The 24294-nt window shown below is 47.0% G+C and overlaps 1 protein-coding gene across 2 annotated transcripts in view; it reads left to right on the top strand.

Moving 5' to 3' along the window:
• The window catches only part of POU2F2 (POU class 2 homeobox 2), a 266759-nt gene that overhangs the window by 164160 nt on the left and 78305 nt on the right, over positions 1-24294 (top strand). The window lies entirely within an intron of this gene.

The following is a 24294-nucleotide window of genomic DNA, read 5'->3' on the forward strand; positions in this document are numbered from 1 at the left end:
TGAGTTCTTACTGCATTTCTCACTAAAGAACTTATTCAAAGAGGATTGTTTTCCATTCTGTACCTAAAAATTATTTTTTGAATAAGACCCTAAATGTTTGGTGATGGTGCATTTTAATGATGAATGACTCTGCAGTATCAGTTTGCCCATTCAGCATAAGATGGCATTATTGTTTTGTCTGTTACTGAGAATTTGGCATCCTTGTATGGTGTTGAGATACATGTTCTTTATTATTTTTTATATTTTTTATCTTGATGGATTGCTTGCTGGTGGTGTTTCTTGCTGAACAACTGGTGATAGTCTTGCATTTTCTTGACAGCCGGTGTTGTGTTTCTTCCTGGGTTTGCTACATTTTCTGTTGAGTAGATGATGTGATTGCTATGTTTCTTTTCAAGCTTATAGTGGGATGGTTGGGTTTCTTGTCGAACAGATGCTGAATTTGTTGCATTTTTTTTTTTTTAGTACAGAGTTAGGATTATTGTATTTGCTGTTGAGCATTATTAGATTTGTTGTGTTTGTTGTCGAGCCTTCACTGTATTAGTCCATGTGCTGTCGAGCTTGGTTTGACTTTTCCTATTTAGTCTATATTGCGATTGTTGTGTGTTTTTGTTAACTCATTTAGGGTTGTTTCCCTTGGGTTAGTGTTTTTCCAGTTGAGCCTGAGCTGGATTTGCTGTTTCTTGTTGAGCATATGCTGAGAGTGCTATATTTTCTGTTGACCATAAAGTATGATTGTTATTAAGTTTCTTTTCTGTTGAACCTATGTAGGGTTTTCTTGGGAAGTCTATTCATCCCAGGCTGATGGTTGTTTTCTTAACATTGTTGCTTTTCTGCTGACTCCATATTGGGCTTTTGAGTTGCTATTTAGCCCATGCTGGTGGTGGTATCATGATGCATTTGAGTTTTTCTATAAACAGCAATTGTTTTTATGGTGTTTTATGTTGAAAGTGGTTGTTGTCATTGCTTAACACACAGGGCAGCAATGAAGTTGTTACATTACCAAGCAAATAGGGATGGCCTTGTTGAATAAGTCATTATATTGTGTGATAGTTAATATTTTGGGGGATTTTTTTGGGGCTTTTTTTTTTTTAGAGAGTACCTGATGCTGTCTTAAAGATATTCACTTGACTTTGTTTTTCCTTGTCCCATTGAATTCTGCATTCGCTCTAATGTTCAAATAACACCAGTTTTGAATGATCACTGCAGGAAGCTAAAATTCAAAGAGGGAAAGCGACAGAAGGTGAGAGCAAGGAAAATGTGAGAATGAAAAAGGGATGGATGAAAGACAAAGGAGGCACGAGGGAACAAAGGAGAGAAGAGAGGGAGTGCAGACAACTGAAAGCAGAAATTTGATAGGAAGGGACAAAATTAGAAGTGGAGAGAGGAGGAGGGGGAGAGCACAGGGGATGGAGAAAGTGAGAGGAAGAGATGAAGGCAACGTGCCAAGGAAACAGACACTGAGATCCCTATAAGAAAATGAGTGAATGAAGCTTGTAAAATGTAGTTTCACAGTGAGGGTTTTCTGCTTTTCATGGAACATTTTCTTCAGCTGGCTACAGACAAATGGTGGCCAGACAAACATCCTGGTATTTAGGGGCTGCTAGGAGTAACTGGTAGAAGGAATGACCCAGGAACATGCTTGGGAAAATTGCAGAAGGGTGGTGATGGTCTGGGCAGTGGAAATGTGGGTGTGCATCTTCCCATCTGGGTAGACCGGATGGGCCAATTGGTCTTTATCAGCCATTGTTTACTGTGCTCCCTTGTTACTTTGAAATTGATGTATGGGCCACTGGGTAAGTTGGTTTTGACAGGGAAGGTGACCGTGAAAGATTGGAAGGTTCTAGTTGTGGTTGAATATTTTATAGCCCGCATGTTGTAGCTTGAGCCTTAAATAGTCTTCCAATATGTCTGCAATGATGATGCCAGGAACTAAAAGCTTATACAATGGCGTGTATACCTAGGCCAACAGACTTGAAGTGTTGAAGATGCTATACAGTTCTTGTGGCAGCTTACATTTTTATTGTGCACGCCACACTATGTTCCATATTTCCTCCTGCTGTTTCACTCCTTTATTGTGTCTGAGGACAGATGTTTTGGTGACGGACACATACGTGAAACCTCCTGGGGGACTGGATGGCTGCAGAGCCTTTCTTATACACTCCCTGGCAGTCAGGACCTGTGGGTGCTACTGCTAGGGGGAGTGTTTTAGAGAGCAGCTTGTTCAAACTGGACGTTTCATTATTGCACTTTCTGTTCTGCTGCTTTCTTGACTTTCTGCCATGGTGTTTTCCACCCAGCTTTTGGCAGGAAAGGAGTACTACTTCTGGGGTGCCTCTGCCTCCACCAAAACATGGCTGCCACGTGCACCAGTAGGAGCACGGATGCTGTAAATGGTGAAAGTAGGGTGTCTCCTGTGCGGGCGTCCCATGGTCAGCATCTTAGAACCAGGCTTTCCAAATTACTGTAAGCCAGCCCCACAGGCCTGGAATTTTCTGTGTTTTGACATGGGAATCAATTTTTTTGGACTGCAAAGCAGTGCCTCTTGTGAATCAGGTCCTTTCAGGTCAATACAATTTTTATAAGATTCTGACTCTTTTACCATAAAAATTAAAGGGCTAAATCAATTTTTTATTTGCACGTTTGAGCAGGTCAGCAATATCTCTCCCTTAGGCCTGAGGCTCCTGGATCAGTCCTTGATTGTGCCAGGACTTCCAGCATGGCCTCCTTGCTGCAGTGTTGGTGGGGCTGTCGATCAGGCTTCCTATTTCCTCCCGTGATTGGAAAGTGTTTTGGATCAGGAAACCCCAGAAGAGCTCCTGCACTTAAAGATGTAGGGACATAGAGCCTGGGACTTTTAGGTCAGTACCATTTGCAAGCCGTTTAGACTATTGACTTCTCCCATGTGGCACTGCCAGGCATTGCAGTCTTTCACAGACCATTCTAGAGCTGGTTTGAGAACCTCTCTATATTTATTTATATTCCGCCTTTTGGCACATCAAAGAAAAATGCCTTCATTAAGCTTGCTCACGCACTGCAAGCATGATGCAGCTATCGTACGTGTGAGAATGTCTCTGTGCATGTTGCAAGTCATGTGTGCTGCATGAAGCCTGGGTGTCCCTCTTTCAGGTGGTGGATGGAGCTAGAGACTTCTTTAAAAACAGATATATATTTTCTTTGCTCGGTGCTTCGATTCTGCTGACAGTCAGAAATACAGTGACAATAAAAACTCTTCCGATTTACTGATGCCAGTGTGTAGCAAGTTGGGGGGTCAAAAGGTGCTGACCAGCCCCCCCCCTTGTCATAGCTTCTCTTTCAGTGGCTTGTTATTGAAGAAAGCCCAGGGAAGGAGCTTGTTATGGCTACGTGATTGTCCCTGTCATTGTGTAGTTTCGGGGTGCAGAGGAGTCCAGTGCCAGCTCTCTGGGATCCATGTAGGACAGACATGCTTAAGTAGCATAGATCGTTACTGTAAGATTCATATTTCTTATTTGTATATCATGCTAGCAGATGTAGCCCCATATTAATGTATGGCTGTAGTATAAATCATGTCGGTACAGTAGGTAAGGAAGTTCTCTTCCCTAGATAGCTTACAAGACACTCGGGAAGAAATGGCATCTAGCGTTATCGAAATGATTCGGAGAAATCTAGCTTGAGGATGGGGCAGTTACAGGACTGCTGCGCCAGGGGATCACCTGGGAAGGGGGACAGGCTTAAACAGAGTAAGTGCTTCTTTGAACAAGTGCATCTCCAGTAGGACTGGAGAATGGAGGAGAGGAGGTTTGAGAGTGAGAGAGGTGGATAGTGCAATAGATGGATGGCTGTAGCTGTAAATACTGGGACAGAGGGAGGGAGAGTGACTGGGGGGCAATAACTGAGTTCTTTTGTTGGATCATGTATTTTTGTCTGAAAGATTTGTTGCAACTCTGAGCTGCCAAATATATATCTATACGTATAAAAAAAGATGGTGAAGGGGACAGATATGGGTGATTAAATCCTACACGAATCCTAGAGAGAGAGAGAGGGTAGTTTATGGTTAGCACCAGAATAGCATTAGAGAGAATGAACTTTTCCTGGCACTATTTTCCTGCATTACTTGGTGCCCTGATCTCCGTATGTAACAGCTAAGCTGGAAATTTCTTTTACTCCGCTCTCTGTGCTCGCTGTTTCCCTGCGAGCGACTCTTAGATGTCGCTGATCAGGGCAGTACGGTACAGGAGGCGAGTGGCGTGGGTGACAGAATTCCTCGGCTCGGGAGCCTGCTACTATATTTCCCCATTTTAGAATCGCGCTTAACCTGCGCGCCTGCTGGGAGTTGCTGCTGGCTGGGAAGAGTGTGGCTAAAGGATTTGAAGGCCTGTGTGGAATCTGCACGATGGGCTATTTATTTTTCTGTTGCAGCAAGTCATTGCAGGCTTTGATGTCTGCATCCCTCACTTAGACATATTCTGTTGCTCACAGGACGGTCTATACACAGGTAAAAATTAAAAAAAACAACCCTCCAAATTCAGTACTCAGGAAGATAAATAAGGTTGCTTTTGCCCACAGAGATGGGAACAGTCTCACATATATTAATTATATTTAGGGCATCTGATTTTTATAAATTGTAAATTCAGGTGTTTATTGTCCAGCTAATAGGGGTACTTTGTGGGGGTACCAAAAATCAGTGTTTGTCGCTGTTTTCGTGGCACAGGTCCGTCCTGTTGTTGGGTGCTTTTTCTGGTTGAATCACATACGTACATTTGTGCAGCTCAGGCATCTTTAGCGTGGAAAAGACACAAAGGCAAAGCGGAAGATCCAGAAAAAGCAAAGGAGGGGTGAGAGAGCACTAGGGGAAGCGAGGGCTTTCCAGTGTTTATCTAATAAACACCTTATTTAGTTATTTATTTTTGCATTGAGGTTGTTTTATTGCGGCTTATTGGTTAAAACCTAAAATCCAAAGCCCTAATTATATTTCTATAACAATATAAGAGCATTTTAAATGGGGAGAGAGGAAGGATTAAGGATAGATTGAATATCCAATGTGAACTTTCATCTCAAATTCTTTGGAAATCGGCTGCAGTTAGGAAAGAGAGCTCGCCTTGATCTTAAAACTCCTCCTAATGACGGAAGGAACAGCTCTTTCCTAGAGGTTTGTACCGGGTGGATCCTTACTATATTTGCCATAAAAAGATGAAGTTGTTGCAGCCACAAATGTAATCGACTTAGAACATTTCAGGAAATCTGGAAACCTGTAGCGCATTCTGTATCCCAGGGGCTGTAATTGAAGCCCTTTTGTTGTATCAGCAGCTGTGATGTGCAGCATGCTAGTAGTCTCCTCCCAAACGAATTAATGCTACGTTACCTAAATGGAAATGATAAACACAAATTCTCAAGAATTCAATAAAAGTATCTGAACAGAAGAAACCCTTAACCAGGTTTGTAATTCTTCCTTGGTGTGGTCTTCTCTGAATGCATTCTAAAGAATGCTTTGAGTGTAGTACAGATCCTAAAGAGATTCGTGGGGAAGGGGGCTGCCGCCACAGTGGAGGAGGCCTGTGAAGCCGTATTTTCTGCCTTCGGCGTCATTATCTGTACGCCAGGAAGGAACTCGCCATGTCTGTGTGGATGCTCTGCTAGGGCCCTTTCACTTGCTCCGCACGCATTAGGCAAGGCGTCTTTGCAAAGAATAAAAGTTCTGGATGGGGTTGGCTTGTTTTTAGAGAGCCACACGGTTTGTGAGTGCAGTGCTGGGGATCCCCCTCCCTGGTCCTGGGATTGTAGGGCCGCTGGCCTTCCTCCCCATGCCACAGGAGAGAGAGAGCGATCGCCGGCGGAATTTAAAACATAAGAAATGTTTCACAGGCGCCCACTTGTGAAGTCTGTATTTCTATATCGGGCTTTGTCTACCGACCACATATTTTTTTCTTTCAGTATCTCCTTCCATAGTGCTGAAATTAGACTGTAGCTTTAAAAGTAATATAACAATCAGAGCCAGCTCTGGGCCAGATTCAGGAAACTTTCTTGTATGTGAATAGGAAAATGGAATGACTTGCTTCGCCATAGACAATAGCAAGAACAATTATCTGGGTGCTGGTGCTGGTCCCTACTTTCCCTGGCCCGTGGCAGGATACGACGTATTTTACTGCTTTAGCTGCTGCTGCTTCTCCTCTTCCCCCCAGGATTATATGGAGCCTTTCCTGTGGGAAGTCTTCAGTTTTCCCTGTCAGCTTTGGGAAGTATGCATCTCTGCTGTCTTTTGTATTTTGCACAGAAGAGGAGGAAATGAATTTCTGTTTCTCTCTTTCCAGTGTTGCTCCATATGCAGAGTCTGGCTTCTTGGTTTCCCGTTCAGTTTTTAGAAGGCAATGCTACATATTGCTCTTAACTGTCTTCCTCCTACATGATGTGGTGTCCTTCTGCTCTGGTAATGGGAAATACCTCTGATAGTCTTTTAGCAAAGATAAATAATGTGAGGGCAATATTCAGCCATGGGGCATCTGGCTGAAGATACCTGGCTATTAGGAAGTTAGCCAGGGTGACGCCAAACAGCAGCATTTCTCTGGCTAACTTAGCTGGGTAAGTGGCCCTCTTCCTGGAACAGCCCTGGATTGTCTGGCTACATTTTTTCCAGAGAAGTTGGAGGCAGTGCATGCCCGGGAAATTTGAAACCTTGGCGTTTGTCCGGCCAAGTGCCAGATTCACTGAGTGTAAGATTGTATACGAGGCACCTGAGATATCACAGGTCACACGGCATGAAATGCAAGGGAAATGCATTCCCCACTTTCTGGGAATGATCTCTGCACGGATGGATGCATCAATGATAGAGGGGATAGACTGATGGAGAGAGGTTAAGGAGTTAATTGATAAACTTGGACAGCAGCCAAACCGTTTTAGGAGCTAAGAAAATTTTTCCCTTAATTTAGTTTTTGCTTTTATGCTCTTTTGGTCTTTTTTATTCTTAGTTTGCTCCTTTTTTTGTCTGTTTTTGTTGCTTGATTTTGAGGGTTTTTTTCAGCTACGTTTTGGATTTCTTTCCTCACCTCTTCCTCCTCTAGCCACTTCCCTTCCTTTTCCTCCCTTCAGCTGCTCTTCTCTATTCCCTCCAGTCACTTTCCCTCCCTCCCTTCTAGCTTCTTTCATCCAGTTTTTCTATCTCCACTCCTTCCATGCCTCTGTATCTTAATCTAATCTATCCCACCATTTTAGTCCTGAAGGACCACCCAGAATGGCTTACAACAAATGGATATAGAATTTCATAAATGCAGATTACAGAATCCAGCACTGTAAATATTGAATTCATAAATACATATACAACTCAGAGAAAACAATTAATAAGCAATGCCTAAAGAATTCCATGTATTCAGATTACAAAATACAAATTAATACAACATATACAAAATTGAGTTCATTAATGCATGTTCAATTCAAAGGAAAAACATTTTAAAAATTCATAAACACTACAATAAAGATAGTAAAAAAAATAGCAGCCCTAGCACACAATTGACTCACATGTCCTACACTCACTAGGGGAAGAGTCAGCCAAGACTTAGAATTCAATAACATAACAAATTACAAAACCCCCAAATCTAAAACTTATCACCCAGCATCCAGACCTAGCCTGTAACACCCAGCATTCCACCATGACGGGTCCCAGTGGCAGGGGTGTGCTATCTCTCCTCAGGCCGAGGTCAGCTACAGTAGCAGTGACTCTTTTTTACAGCCGGAGTGGGCGCAGGCTGGCCACTATGGTATCTGTCTTTGGGACTGGGCCACAGCCAACTTGAGCAGCAGTGGTGTTATTTCTCTCTCGGCCCAGCCAGCACCAAATTTTAGCATTACAGGGAAATTTGGGCCTGGGATTATTCCAATCCTGGCAAAATGGATGTGTGCAATTCTGGTCACTGCATCTCAAAAAAGATATAGCTGAAATGGAAAAGGTACAGAGAAGGGCGACCAAAATGATGAAGGGGATGGACTGGCTCTCATGTGAGAAAAGGCTGAAGAGGTTAGGGCTGTTCACCTTGGAGAAGAGACGGCTGAGGAGGGATATGATAGAGGTCTACAAAATCATGAAAGGTCTAGGACAGGTAAATGTGAATCAGTTATTTACTCTTTTGGATAATAGCAGGACTAGGAGGCACTCCATGAAGTTAGCAAGTAGCACATTTAAAACAAATTGGAGAAAATTCTTTTTCATGCAATGCACAATTAAGCTCTGGAATTCTTTGCCGGAGGATGTGGTAAAGGCAGCTAGTATAGTTAGGCTTAAAAAAGGTTTGGACAAATTTTTGGAGGGGAAATCCATAAAAGGTTATTAACCAGATAGACTTGGAGAAAGCCACTACTTATCACTGGACATTAGTAGCATAGAATCTATCTACTGTCTGGGATCCTGCCAGGTACTTGTGACCGAGATTGTCTGCAGTTGAAACAGGATACTCTCGGTCTGACCCAGTATGGCAGTTCTTATGTTCTTATAAATAGATGCATGTGTAGACAAATGTACAATGATGGGCAAATGAATGGCTGACCAGCTAAGTGCAGTTTTGGAAGTTAATTGTATGATGTGCAATGCTAGGTGTTATATGCAGTTTTGGGGGAGTTAGGCATTTGAGGAGTGCTGGGTGCTTTCATGCAGACTTGGACTGGTGTATAAGGAGGCGCGTTTGGTGTTTTCATGCAGGTATTGAGGAGACTGGTTTATGATAGTGGGTATGGGTGGAGGTGTTAGGCTCAGGATTTGGATTAAGTGGGAGCTACAGATTTCTCTCCAAATCCTACAGCACATGTCTAAGAGAAGTCTGGCCGTTGGAAAGGAAAGCTCTCGGTGCCAGACATGCTGCTTTCCATATCTGGCTGTCTGTCTCCCCTAGCAATGGTATCCAGGCAGCCCGTCCACGGCCCGCGGTGCTGGCGTGATGTCACGCATGCATAACACAGCAGCCCTGTTACCAGCTCCCAGCTCCTTCTCTGCTTGCCTTTCACATTCCTGGACTTGCTGTCTCAGGGGAGGGAGGGAGGTCAGGAGGAGACCCTGAACTTGGCAGAGGGTCTGCATCTTAAACAGCTCGCAGACAGACTGGGTAGTGGCAAACAAGACCCCCACACAAAGACTCTTTTGTACCCCCCCAAAAGATGTAAACTGGTGGGCTTGAATAGAAGCTCAGCTGGAGTCTATTAGGGATCATCAAAATGATAAAAGAGTGAATGTGCCTGGGGGGTGGGGTGGGGGGTGAGGGATGATAAGTGCTTGAGGAAGGAGAGAGGGAACACGTGCCTGAGGGGTGAGGTGGGAAAGAGGACGTGTGCCTGGGATGGGGTGAGGGCGGGGAGAGGACATGCCTGAGAGGTGAGGGATAACATGCGTAGAACATGACAGCAAATAAAGGCTGTGAGGCCCAGCCACATCTCCTGCTATCAGCTTTATGGTCCCTACCTCTCCCTCGGAGATCTCCTGCGCTTGTCCCGTGCTCGCTTGAATTCAGATACCATCCTTGTCCCCACCACCCTTTTTATAAAGAAATATTTCCTCTTGGGGGTTCAGAGCAGGGAGGGTTTAGTCTTTTTACAGAGTTTGATGATGTGCTGATAGCTTAAACTGCTGTATGGAAGAGACAATATGTAACTGCAGGAGGACTTTGCAAGACTGGAAGACCTGGGCATTTAAATGGCAGATGAAATTTAATGTGGACCAGTGCAAAGTGATGCGGATGGGGAAAAGTAACCCATGCTGTAGTAGACATGATGTTAGGTTCTATATTAGGAGTTATGGCCCAGGAAAAGGATCTGGGTGTCATCGTGGACAATACTTTGAAATCTTCATCTCAGTGAGTAGTGACGGTCAAAAAGGTAAACAGAATGTTATCAGGAAAGGAATGAAGAATAAAATGGCGAATGTCATAATGCCTCTGTATCGCTCCTGGGCAAGGCTGCGCTTGGAGTACTATGTTCAGTTCTGGTCACCACATCTCAAAAGATCGGAACAAGTACGGAGAAGAGTGACCAAAATGATAAAGGGGATGGAACAGCTCCCCTATGAGGAAAGCTAAAGAGAAGAGAAGTCTGAGGTGGGGATATGATAGAGGTCTATAAAAGCATGAGTGGAATATAACAGTTAAATGTATCTGTTATTTACTCTTTCAAAAAATACAAAGACTAGGAGGCACTCCATGGAGTTAGTAAGTAGCACATTCAAAACAAATCTGAAAAACTTCTTTTTCACTCAACACGTAATTAAGCTCTAGAATTCATTGCTGGAGGATGTGGTTAAGGCAGTTAGTGTAGCTGGTTTTAAAAAAGGTTTGGACAGGTTGTTGGAGAAGATATCCATAAACTGTTTATTAACCAAGTAGACGTATGGAGTAGCCACTACTTATTGATAGTAGCATGGGATTTATTTACTGTTTGGGATCCTGCCAGTTACTTGTGACCTGGATTGGCCACTGTTGGACACAGGATGTTGGGCTTGATTGACCCTCGGTCTGACCCAGTCTGGCAAATTGTTACATTCTTAAGGAAGTAGAGTGGGGATGAGTGCCTGCAAGGGTGAGTGGGCAGGGCAAGGCTGCATGTCTGAGGTGGGAGAGAAGATGTGTGTTTAGGTTTTGAGGCGAACACACATTCTTGAAGGAAGCAGGGAGTGTGTATGCTTGTCTTTGAGGAGGGCTAGAGAAAGGAGAAAAATTAGGGAAGAGAAAAATGAGGGGTAGGAAGAGAGAAGTCACTATAGAGAGAGAAACTGGAACGTGAATAAGGAAAGAGACCGACATAAATAAGAAAAGATTATAAAAAAAAGAGTGCATAAAAAGCATAGAGACTACATTTTTTTCCAGATATAAAATATAGGAGAAAGCAATTTAGAAATGAACAGTGGCTACTCAGAATTCCTCCTGTAGCCAGTGGCATACTAAGAGCCCCTGTAATTACTCTCAAATAAATATTCTCTTCATTATGGTCACACAGCAGTAACCTCCTCCCCATCCTGCCCCTTTCACCCCTGACTGCTTCGGTGCAAATCTTTCTAGGTCATGAATCAGCCTGTTCAAGCTCCGTACAAACTATATTTGCCTTCAGCAGGCGCAGAAAGACAGCAGCACTAGGATTTAAGGCAAGAGCCATCTCCAAGGGTGAGCGAAGAACCCAGGCCCGGGGGCCACCTCGGCTTGGAAAAAAAGAGGAGCTGGATCTCTGGGCTCCCTCCCCTGGCCTTATCCACTCCCAGAAATATAATTTTCATCTGCATTTATTGATGAATTTTGCCACTTTGCAATTTTTTATTGCTGGACCTTTCCTTGCATTCAATGGACTGACACTCGAACCACACAACTTTAAAAGCTGCCTGTGTATGGGGAGTGTGTGTGTGTGTGTGTCTTCTACTCTGCTCTCACCCTCTCACTTTTCAAGGGTTGGTGCCCGCGGTTACCTACATTGGCGAGCCCTAGCCCAAGTGTGTGTATGTGTGGGTGGGTGGGGTGTGTCATCCTCAGCTGCCTGACTTCCTTTTTCTTTTGAGTCTTCATGTACTTCTTACTGCACATCAAGTGTATGTCACCGGCCACGGCATGCTACCGGTTTTCTGCATTGTTTCTACAGCTGTGACAGGTATACTGCTTACACCCCTGTTCTGCAGGATTCCTAGCTAAATGCACAGAGAATGCACCCTGTTGATTAGAAGTGTTCCTCATGTTGTATACATGAATATACATACTTTGTGTGCACCTCTGTTATTTGTAAATACCCCATGATACAGTGAGATAGAAGTGAGAGAGAAACGCCTGGGGATGGTCTTTATTCCCTGCAGCCTGTGATACAGTGAGATAGAAGGGAATGAAACACCTGGGGATGATCTTTATTCCCTGCAGCCTGTGATACAGTGAGATAGAAGGGAATGAAACACCTGGGGATGATCTTTATTCCCTGCAGCCTGTGATACAGTGAGATAGAAGGGAATGAAACACCTGGGGATGATCTTTATTCCCTGCAGCCTGTGATACAGTGAGATAGAAGGGATAGAAACACCTGGGCATTCCCTGCAGCCTGTGATACAGTGAGATAGAAGGGGTAGAAACGCCTGGGGATGATCTTTATTCCCTTCTGCCTGTGATACAGTGAGATAGAAGGGGTAGAAACACCTGGGGATGGTCTTTATTCCCTGCAGCCTCTGATACAGTGAGATAGAAGGGATAGAAATGCCTGGGGATGGTCTTTATTCCCTGCAGCCTCTGATACAGTGAGATAGAAGGGATAGAAACACCTGGGGATGGTCTTTATTCCCTGCAGCCTCTGATACAGTGAAATAGAAGGGATAGAAACGCCTGGGGATGGTCTTTATTCCCTGCAGCCTCTGATACAGTGAGATAGAAGGGATAGAAACGCCTGGGGATGGTCTTTATTCCCTGCAGCCTCTGATACAGTGAGATAGAAGGGATAGAAACACCTGGGGATGGTCTTTATTCCCTGCAGCCTGTGATACAGTGAGATAGAAGGGATAGAAATTAAATGTTAGGAATATTCAGAAAGGAATAGAGAATAAACCTGAGAATATCATTGCCTTCTACCAATCCATGGTGTACCCGTACCTTGAATATTGGGTGCAGGTCTGGTCGCCCCATTTCAGAAATGACATAGCAGAATTAGAAAAGGTGCAGAGAAGGGCACCAAAAGTGTTGAAGGCTCCCTTATGAAAAGAGGTTGAACAGGAATCACAAAATCTTCAGTGGGTTGGAAGGAGGTTATTAGGGAGTGCGCCATGAAACTTGCAGATTTAGAACAAAATTTAAGGGAGAAACTTTTCCAGCCAATGCGCTGCACATAAGCTGCAGGTCTGGGCAGTGCCTGGGGGAGAACGACAGGGAAGGGATCGTCCCCTTAAGATCTGTTGTGTACCCAGACTGGCCCCTGTCAAAGACGGGGTGCTGGGCTCGATGGACCCAGCAGGGCGCTTTCTGTGCTTTCGTTAAACGTCCGGGGATGCAGTGAGACAGAGGGAACAGAAATGCCCGGGGATGGTCTCTTATGCCAACTGGGCGTCTCCGGTATTGGAGTTTGGTTTTTTAAAATCATGTTTCTGGTATAAAGGTTATGCAGCGTGAGGATCCCTTGCTCTGTGTGTTCCTACATACATGTACACGTGTAGGCAGGCAGCGAGACATCCATTCGCTTGGTGCAGGTTTGTGTGTAATGCGGGGGACAGACACACAGACAAGAAGAGCTGACAGCAGCACATGAGGGGGAGGAAAATGGTGAGGAGAGCAAAAAATAGCTTCAGGGAGATGGGGGGTGGGGGGCGGATAGGGATGAGGGGGTAAGGAGGAAAGGTCTGGGTGTGGATGTGAGGTCAAGACAGTAGAGAGGGTGAGAATGGGGTGGAGGAGGGGGGAAGAGTGAAAAGGGGGTTTGGAAGAAGGGAGTGGGGTAAGGGCGAGACAGGTGGGGACGAGGTAGGAGTGGGTGGAAAGAGGCAGGGAAGAGAAGGGTTGAGGGTTTAGGGACAAGAAGAGAACGAGAGAAGAGGAGGAAGGTGAGTGTGTGCAGGTGAGGGTGAGGGGCAAGGTAGGGGTTTGGGGGATAGCGAAAGGGGGAAGAGTTGAGAGCAAAGAGGCAGGGAGAGAGCAGGGGCGAGGGGTTAGGGTGAAGTGATGGGAAAGAGAATATTTTCAGGGTTGTCGCTGGGATTGTGCAGTCAAGAGAGTAGCTGGAGCCCCCCTGATGGCCCCCCACAAACCGATCGATCGAAAGTCTAAGCAATAAAGCATTTTCATTGTCAGCTGCCCTGAATGCCAAATATGGTGTGAGCTCTGCGTGCACCCCCGGTCCCCCCCCCCTCAACAAATCTGAGCACTGCAGCCGTGGCCTGTCACCAGCATCCCAAGCACACCCCCCTCCCCTCCCCCACCCCTTTTATTTCAACCTCTTCAATAATTTACAGCCATCACCTTCTTAGACTTGAAAAGATATATTTCCCCTTCGTGGACTCCTGCGGCTGAGACTGTCTTGGGCTGCCAAACCTACACTGCTGCTCTTCCTCCTCTCTGTCTTTCCATCTGTCCTGCCCTCCTCCTGCCCCCATCCCTCTTTCTCCCTCCCTATTGCTTCTCCTCCTGTCTTCTCTTCCTCTCTTCCATTCTCTGTTGCGACCCTCTGCTTTCCTCATTGTTTCTCTCCTTTCCCATTTTTCTCCCTCCCTCCCTCTCTATTCTCCCTTCTTTGTTCTTCTATCTCTCTTATCACTCACTCTCATTCAGTCATGGCTAGCTCACCTTTTCTTCTCCAAGACTCTCAGATCTAAAGAGCAGAGCCTTTTAATTTTGTTGTGAATTGTTTGAAAAAAAATTGTATTTTGGATGCTAGAAATATCTTGGATTAAGTGTCTGTCAGGAGAAAGTGAGGGTAGAGGTATAGAAGGGTAAGGAGAGTATTAGGGTGGGCTGCAGAATATAAATCTACATCACTCATAGACTGATGCCCAACTCTCCGGGCCTAAGAGAGAAAGCTGTTCTTTTACTGACGCCCAAAATGGATCCAGTTCCCTCATGGGCACCACTACAATGAATGCATCTCCTCGTAACAGCCTTCAAATGTGAGCTCCAGCAGACAGAGGCACACACACACAACATATGGGCAGACCTGAAGGGATGTGTTTCCTTCTTCCATTAATCTTGGGGTCAGACCCATGGGTAAGTGGGAGTAACCCCTAAACCTCTCTTTCAAGGGCTATGGTGAACTTTTCCTATTGCTCTGGCTTCTGTTTGATTGATTGCTTCTGAATCATTTCTCATTGGTTGATGACGTGTTGATATTATACTCTACATTTATAGTAAGGTGCTCTGGGTAGACACCATACAAAAGCCTAAATAAATATTATAATATGCAACAGAGGTGGATGCGTGCTTACATACAGAGTGAATGTATAGACGTAAACACATGCACATATTCTCCCGTCTTTATGGGCGAACAGGCAGTGACTCCCATGACATGGAGAATGTGCTGTTGGCCTAACCCCTACAGCTAGGCATCAGCACTGGCACTTAAAGGGCAAATAATGTATTTGCAATCAAACCCTGCAAGATGCCTCACTCCTGTATCCAGAGACATTGCAGTCAGTGCTCCCTGGACGGCCCTATCTGCACTTAATTGGCAGGACTCGGGGGCTCATTCTCTGGCCATGGCAGGACAAGCTCCCCTCTCAGTACTGGGCTGCCATTCCTGAAAGAGCCTGGTCACCGTTAGGCGATTCCTGGATGCGTGGCTCAGGCTTTGCAGGAGGTTTTGCCTGATATTCTTCATCCTGCCCCAGGTGAACCGCTGCAGGAGGCCAGGACACACCTCTGCCCACCGACTCGGCCCGGTAATAGGGACAAGTCACATTACCTCCCCGGGTCTCGGTTCTAATCCCCGTCTCTGCCACCGACTCTGCATGGCTTCGGGTGAGACACTTCAGAAAGCAGAAGAGATGCAGACAGGTGCGACAGAGGAGGGAGAAATAGAGGGGCAGGAAGGAGAGAGGCAAAGAAGCAGTGAAAGGGAGGGGAGACAGACGGGGAGAGAAGGGAGGTAGTAAGGCAGCGGAATACTTTGTGTTTCTGGAATTTGGTGCGCTCCTACCCCTGCTGGCTCCCTCCCTTCTTCCCCTCCCTCCCTCCGCCTGACTCCCCCTGGGGAGAGCACTCTAATAATGTATTTGATCGACTCCCGGTCCGCGTACAAGCGATTATTGTCTTGTAGGGAGTCAAAAGTATTGATCCAGAGAGAAATATGAGTGTGGAAAGTGGAGCCCGTGTGTCAGTTACAATAACCGCAGACTCGGGGGAGCGGCAGGCACCGACACAAGCAGTCTCCTTTAATTACCACTTCCCCGTGATCTGTCTTCCCCAGCCGCTGCCACCACTGTGGTGTGCACAGCCCCAGAACCCGCCCCCCCCCCCCCCATACCTGCTTCCCTGAGAATGGAGCCTGCATCCCCCCTTCTATCCCTAGCCTTTCCACCCGCCAGCAGAGGAAGTCTCGGCACCCCCCCAAAAAGTCAGGAAGGCTTGATGCCACGTTGGTGAGAAAGTGGTGTGCGTAAGGGCAGTAATGACAGTACCAGTTCCCTCTGTCCCTCAGTGTGCCTGCCCTTCGTTCTCTCTCTTCCCCTCTCCGTCCGTTTCCCCACTGCATATCCTCCACTCTCCGGCAGAGAGATGGAGGGAAGCAGAGAAAGACAGACGGAATATATTCCACTCCCGTGCAAACCCCCAAATAACAGAAGCCTGCCTTTCCTTCTCTGACAGCCTGGCATGGGTGGCAGCGCCTCTAGTGTTCAGCACCCAAACTGCACCCAGTGAAATGTCGTGAGGCGGACTATCAGCATGGGCTAGGGGTGGAGGGAAGGTGTAGAGGAGAGTCACAGGACAAGGTGTCAGCAAAGTTTGGAGTTTGCAGGATGGGCCAGGACACTGTGCACACTACAGCGCATGCTGCAGGGGAGAGGCACCAGGATGGTCAGTGCACATAAGGGAGAACCGCAGTATAGGCAATTGGGGAGTCATGGAAGGAAGGAGATGTGTGGGAGGGAAGAGGAAATACCCGCATGGAATCCAACGCCCACTCCCATGCTGTGTCTTTTAGGATTGTAGCTGCCGCTCTGTGCAGGTCTCCCCCCTGCCTTCCAGGCAGCACAGTGCCGTCACATCACTACTATTTTGGACTGTAACTGTCATTCCAATAAAGTCACTCCCCCAAGGTCACAGAGCCAGGGACCAGAGCCTAGACGCAGTGTGTGTTTGCATGTGTGTATATGTATCTATGTATCAGGCAAAGAAGTAGAGAGAGAGTGTGTGTGTGTGGTTTGAGGAGGTGGGTGCTCTCCGTGTGAGGAGGGAGGTAAGGGTTTATGTAAGAGAAGAAAGGTGAGGAGTATGTGTGTGTGTGTTTTGGAGAAGGGAAGGCATGGAGTGTGTGCATGTGTTGGGGAATTAGGGAGTTTCAGGGAGGGAAGGCACTGTATGTGTTGGAGGAGGGTGGTAGGGAGCGTGTGTATGTTGGGAAGAGAGGTAAGGAGTGTTTTGGGGAGGTAAGCAGTGTGTGTGGAAGGAGAGAGGTAAGGAGTGCGTATAAATCTGGTAGGGATGAGCCTGCATCCGCAGTATTTATCGACTGTCTGTGCGGGTTAGTATTAACTTGCTTTAATGGGAGCCATCTCACCAATATTAACACCATAAAGCATTAATACGAATCCCTGACAAGAGCACCAGGGCTCCTCAGGGAGTCTCTCCAGCACACAGCTACATATTAGCTCCCATTAATCCTGGAGGGAGCTGCTGCCGACCCCTGCACTGGCATCCCAGGGAGGGGGCCCGGCATTGGATGGGTAGAAGGCGGGCCGCTGAGGCACGTCTAGCAGTGAGGGAAGAGTCTCACTTTATACCTAACATGGCTTGCGGTGAGGCAGGGATGCTCCCAGCTCTGCCATCTCTGCTCTCCCTTCTTTCCTGTGGCGCAGGGCCTTGCTGTGGTAGTGACACGCAGGGCTTCTCGTGGGCCCTGTGCTCACCGATAACCTGCCAGCTCCGGACTTTCCCAGCAGGCCTCGTGCCTAACCCATCTACGCCACAGGGCCCGCCTTAGTTCTGTGCCACCACTGCTCTCCTCTGTATCTCCCCTTTCTGTCTATCCCTGTCTCCTCTCCCTTTTCCATCCTTCTTTCTTCTCCCTTACTCTCCCTGTCCTGTCTTTATCATTAGAAAGCTGAGCGTTGGGTATCGTTTCCCAGGAGTACGCCAGGCTGGGCCTGAGATGTACATTACAGCTGAAAGAGGGAGGGGAGAAACAGGAAGGTGGAAAGAGAAGGAAAAAGGGGAACCTCATGGGGTGAGAGAGTAAGATGGAGGTGTAAGCGTATTTCTGTGGCTGTGCATGTGTGTATAGACAGATCTGTGACTTGTATGTGTGAGTTTACTGTTGTCAGGAGTGTGCTGAAGGGAAGAAGGTGTTTTGGGTAACTGAGGTGTTACAGAAGATCGGGAAGCACAGATGCACAAGGCAATGCTGCCCTCTTGTGGCGAGGAGCTAGGCTTGCACCACCAAGGGAGCACTTATCCATGGGTCCCCACATTGGGATAAAATCTGCAGGTTCGTTCTGCCCACGCATGTGTGCCGCTGCCTTTTTCTGCAGGTATCCGTGCAAATGGCTTTGGGAATTGCCCTGCCCCTGATTAAACATCACTCACATATATCGGCTATCCCTCTACCCCGTCATCAATGGTGCACAGAGGAATTGAGCTGTAGATGCTTACTTAGATACTGGGGGCCCCCGTGGCACAGACAGAGAGAACCACTGGGAAGAGACCGCACTGGGGAGTAGGGACCCCCCGTGGGAGATGAATGTGGATTACAGAATCTCCTATGAGAAATAAATGTCTGACCAGGGCCGGTGTTACCTGCTGGGACCCCAGTGCTTAAAGTAAAGGGTGTACCTTCTCCGACCACAGGCCTTTCCTTCCTCGTCTTCCTGTCTCCCATGTTTGACCCTCCCCCACCAATCTCCATTTTGTCAGAGGCGTGATCCACATGTCCATCTCACTGTTGGCCTCCACGTCCGGTACCACCCTTCTCGCTTCTCTGCCATGATGTTGGGTCTGCCCCATGGCACAGTCTGGCAGTCTTCTTGGCATGTGACCCTTGAGACTCTTGGGTCTTGCACGGTCCATACCATGAAACTGGTCCTATGCTGTGCATGTGGGACAGGGCAGCAGGCAGTGCCATACCGCAGAAGAGGATGATGGCATGGCAGTGGGTAATGCTGCAGCACCACGCTTCTCCTGCCAGTGCAGATCAGTACTGGGGGTCGGCTCATGGGCACAAGAAGAGGGGGAGGGGTCATGACCCCTGGCAGCAACATTCACCACAGGGTACCTTGCAATGTTCTCTCTCATTTTTGAAAGGCTGTGTGCTTAAAAATGTTCTTTAGTGCAACTTTTTATAAACTGAATTCAAATCTGTGTGCTACAAACTAAGAGGTGAATTTTGAAAGAGTTGCTCATGTTAAAAGGCTCATATATGTGAGTATATGGGCCAGGCATGAGCAGCTTTTATTTCAAAATTACGCGCATATATGTGTGTGTGCCCGCAACACCGTGAGCAAAATAAAAGGGGCGGATTTGGGGTGGGTCGGGAGCGTTCCGGGATTGGGGGGGGCAACATTTACGAACATAAAACCCGATTTTAAATATGCGCTATTTCCTGTGCGTATTTACTTCTGCTTGTTTTCAGGTGAAAGTCAGAATAAAACTCGTTATGGCTGGGTGAGGGATCTGGCTAAACTGAGGGGAGTGAAGGCTGAAGAGCCAGAGGGGTCTTGATGACCTAGAGATAGACTGGGCAAACTGGTGGACTAAGTGGTCAAACTGGTTAGTTCCTTCACGCTCACATGGTATACAATGTGCTGACTTGCACCTGTGAAAGCCGACAGGTTCTAAGGAAAGACACGCGAATAACGTTTCCTCGCGCAACCGCTTAAAATTAGGCGCACAGACTCGCTCGCTAGGCTTATTTAATATCATGTGCGCACACTTGCACGGACTATTTATAATTCCTGCATATGTGAGCTCGTACCCACATACGCGCTTACGTGGGCAGGTGCACGCTCGTTTTAAAGTTACTGTCCCCGAAGATAACTTTCAGGACTGCTCACATGCACTCATATATGCGCGTATATGGGCGCATATGAATTTACTACGTATTTTATAACCTGTGCGCACATGATATGCACAGGTTATAAAATACAAGTACGTATGCGCAAACACATGCTCGTGTTGGTAAAAACTGTGAGCTACGCAAGTTCAGACTTATTTGGAAAAGTGGTAGCACTTAGCCAGATGCATCTGAAAAGCGCTACTTGTCCATCTAAGCAGCCCTTTTCTGATTTATCCGGGTATAAAAATAGCCAGAAACGTCTGGGGGGGGGGGGAAAGCATTATTTATCCAGATAAGTTCAAATTTGTCCATCTAACAGCAGCAAAAGCGTACTTAGCCGGATAAGTTGAAATTTAGCTGGATAAGTGTATGTAAATGATATATCTGTGTATTTGTACTTCAGATTTTAAAGGGATATATGAAAAGATTTTACTTGCATAATCGGCTTTTACATGCATAAGTCAGGGGATTTTCTAACAAGCACGCAACAATTAAATGGCCACTTTTACCAATTAGTCTACCAGTTTGCCCAGTTCATCTGCAGCTCATGAAGACTCTCCTGGCTCTTCAGCCTGAGGTCTCCCCATTTCACCCAGATCTCCCCCCACCCAGTCATTTTTTCACTTTTGAGATGTTTCTGATCACTTCCACCGTATATTAAGCAGCGTATTAATACGCAAGTCGAAGACTTACGCGCCTCACTTTGGCTGGTTGTCAAACAGAAACTCATGCATGTAAGTGTTGGCCTGCCCCTGCTTTATATGTGCATAAGTTTCCGCGTGGTTCCCGATAAATGTGCGGATGTTGCGGTTCTTAAAATAGCGTATGCTCACGTACACACTGCTCTACGCCTGCGTCTTTTGAAAGCTCACCTCGATGTGTGCCTGAGCAAGATGCAGATAATATCAGGATTTCAAAAGGGCTGTTTAAGTAATTGTTCTAACGAAAATAATTCAGCATTAAGATTTTTAAGCATATCATTTCTTTTAAATAAATAGAAAACATCAAAGAAATGTGATATCCTGTTTTTTTTATAGTTAGGCATAAGTATGTAGTAAAGAGATCTGTGTTGCTAGGCCATTTTTTTGTGCGTGCTTTCTTTTGCTTTATGCGCAAGGTTCACGATCCGAGTGCGTGCGCACAGGTTAGAGGGAACAGTGTGTCCCTCGCTCATTGGTGCCATGGACAATTGTTCTGCTTGCCCCCCCCCCCCAGCCCCTCCCTCCCCCTCCCCTCCCAATGCTGGTCCTGCGATTGCTTTTTATGCACAGATAGACAGAGGTGCTCCTCGACTGCGGGGTCCCTCTCATCTTGCATGGACTCTTAATTCTGTCAGGCCACGGTAACTTTATCTGTTTGTTTCTCCCTGTCCGGCTGCTTCCTCTCTGTACCATCTTGCAGTGATACTTTCTCCTCCTTCATGCATGCCCTTCAGTCACTATACACACAGGAAATTTATACATTTAAGGAGGGAGGGAGAGAATGCAGGGAGAGGAAAGGGAGAGTGTCTGAGCTTGCTTGGGTGGGAAGAGAAAGACGGATACACAAAAAACAAATACCTGAGATTAATTAAGAAACCTCCCCCTTCCCCATGTATAAAAGGGGAAGTAGGTTTTACTGCCCAAGGAGCAGAGACCTTTGCTGACCCAGTTTGTGAGCGTCAGCAGTGCTAACCCTCACGCCCATCTCTTCCCGCACAGGGGGTGGAAGTGACAGCTAAGAATAACTGAGGGTTTTTTGTTTTTTTTTGGTGTGTTTTTGGAGGGCGAATATTCTGCCTTTTCAGCAGATCCTTATTTGCCAGAAGCTCAGCAAAGAGGCTTAACCCCCATGGTGGGTGGGACGGGCACGAGCGTGAAGAATTATTCTGATAGTGTCCTTCCCAAGGCCGAATCTCCTGTCCCATTCCCAGAATAAACACTTTCGGGATCTGTAGTTACTCTAAAGATACTCTAGGGGTCGGTGCAAAAAATCAGCATGGAAAACGGGTGTTGGTGTTGAGCGCCCGCTTTCCTAAGGCGCTCCCAGCCACCTCTCCTGGGCCAGAGATTGAATATTTAAATGAGGGGGGGGGGGGGGGGTCGCGCTGCCAAGGAGGTGCTAGGGACAAATGTGCGCCCCCTAGCGCCTCCTCGGCATCGGGCGCCCAGCGGGTTAGGAAAAGGGACGCTCAATTTTACGAGCGTCCCTTTTCCTAACCTGACCGCAGGCACACTTTTTTTTTTTTTTTTTTTTTTTTAAACCTTTTGGATGTACAGAAAAGCAGTATTTTCTGCTTTTCTCTACACTTTTTTGGGCTGCTCAGAAACTGTCTGCTCTGGGCAGGCGTTAATTTCTGAGCATAAAAATGTGCAGGTCGGGTGCACATTTTTTTTGGATCTAGGGAGAATAGCTAGTAGCCTCATCCACCGGCATTTGCATGTGATGAGCGCTATTAGTTTCGCAGGGGTTTGGACGCACGCTTTTGACACCCCTTATAGCATAAGGGGTTGTGGACACACATCCGAAATGCATGTCCAACCATGGGGTCAAACAGTGTGCTTGGCTGAGCGCACTGTATTGCATCAGCCCAGATGGGTACAATTGTGTATAATCTGTGCTGGTACTATGTTTTTACTATAGGAGTCTTATTTATAGATGCTGTAAGTGTGCTGTCTATACAGTTCTGACAGATTCTCCACAGATATTATTGGTGTGTTTTATCTATGCACATTCCATGTGTGTCATTTGAACAGATATTACACAGCTTCTACAAGTGTGTTATCTATACAAATGTGATTTTTGTTTTTTGAGGATTTTATTTTAGCTTTCTGCTCTCCTGGATGCCAAGCTCAATCAAAACATATTTTGTTGGGCTGTGGTGCCATGAGCCTTCATTTGTAAATACCTGGGGTTTTTCCCCGCTCTGCTCCCATCTAGTCCAACTGTTGCAATGACTGACTTTGGCTGGGGGCCACAGACCACAGCAACTTCTGGATCCTGGTACACGTGCTTTCTGAGTCTACCCACTAGATCTCGTTGCAGCAGAATGGCTGGGATTCCCTTGCTTTCCCTGTCCCCAACCCATCCCACCCCACTAAGGGGCTATGAATACTGCCTCCAGAGCATTTTTGAGTGGCTCGAGCAGTAGAAATAGGGCTTTGGCATCACACTTAGATCTTCCACTTGGCAATGCACACTCCTGCTTCTGAGTCACTGGGTGTGCATTATTTGTAGTGGTGCAATACAGTACTGCAGGCGTCTTTTATAAATGGTTCTCCAAGGGCAAGCAGGACAGTAGTCCTCACACATAGGTGACATCATCAGATGGAGCCCAGCTTCTAGAAACTTTGACTGACACACTGAGCATTCCCAGCATGCCACTATCCACGCATCCATGTGAGGTCCCTCTTCAGTATCTCTTTTTCCGTGAAGCTGAAGCCTTGCAGCTGTGGAGTTCATGCTTTTTTGCTGTGGAAAACAATCTTCCTCTTTTCCCCGAGTCTCGTCAGGTCCCTCTGCGTTTTTTTTCAGAGTTTTTTTTCTCAGTCTCGGTTAAGTTTCTCTCATAGTTTGCGGTCGATTACTGACAGTGTGGCCTCCTGGTGGCCGCCGGGCATCGACTGTGCGCCGCATTTTTTTCTCATGGTGTCATCCGGCTTCCGCTGTTGCCCCCCATGCCCCCAGACCATGTCCATCACAGACCTCACGAGGTTTGTGTCCTGTGCCTAGTGGCACTGCATGATGTCCATGGCTGCAAACTTTGTTCCCAGATGACCCCCAAGGGTCACTGGAAACGCCTGGAGAAAATGGAGAAATTGTTCAGCGCCGAGAAATCGGAGCCGTCAACATCAGCGTCTGAGACTTAGACACTGCAGGGTAAGGAGATCTTGGTCACGACCCCCTCAGTGTCCCCTCTGCTACTGGGTCCTGGTCCAGAAATAGGGGCAGGGGACTGTCCGAGATTGATATCCTCATGTTCTAGATTGGGTTCCTCTCCATCTCCCTCAGCTCCAGGAAGGGACCAGGCTGAGCACCGGGAAAAGTCCAGGAAGCACAGTTACCAGTCTTCATCATCAAAGGTGTTGGACCACGGGAGGCACTGACATAATCCATGCCTCCCCTGAAGCGGTCCTGGGCTGAGAACGTTGTACTCTCCGAACAGCCTGAGGAACCTCTGTGATCCCCACTGATACCAGTGAAGGGTTCGGTCACCCCACAATTCTGGGGGCGATCCGATTCTGCCACCTCCTCCTCCTCAAGCTGTCCTGTCCTCGGCAGCCTTTGAGGAGGAGTTGGAGAGACATGTGCGACTGGCAATTGGCCGAGCTCTGCAGGGCATCGAGCCTCTGGTTCCACTGGGACCGCCACTGCCACAGAAGCCAACTCCATCGGTGCTTGCACCTTTGTTGGAGAGGCTGGACCTGCTGCTTGGTGTCTTACCTACACAGTCAGCCTCGATACCTCGAGTCCCTTTGTTATCGAAGGGTGCATCGCCGCTGCTGCCACCAGTGCCTATTCTGGTGAGTGGTTCCTCTGATAAGGAAGGTCCATTGGAGTCGACGGCATCCCGGCTGCGCCCAATGCTCTGGCCAGTGCTCGCCCTCCCAGGGTCTTTGGACCTGATGCAGTCGGAGCCGCCAATTACCCCGGCACTTCCGA

The sequence above is a fragment of the Rhinatrema bivittatum genome, chromosome 14, assembly GCF_901001135.1.
Source record: "Rhinatrema bivittatum chromosome 14, aRhiBiv1.1, whole genome shotgun sequence".
In the NCBI taxonomy this organism is placed as follows: domain Eukaryota; kingdom Metazoa; phylum Chordata; class Amphibia; order Gymnophiona; family Rhinatrematidae; genus Rhinatrema; species Rhinatrema bivittatum.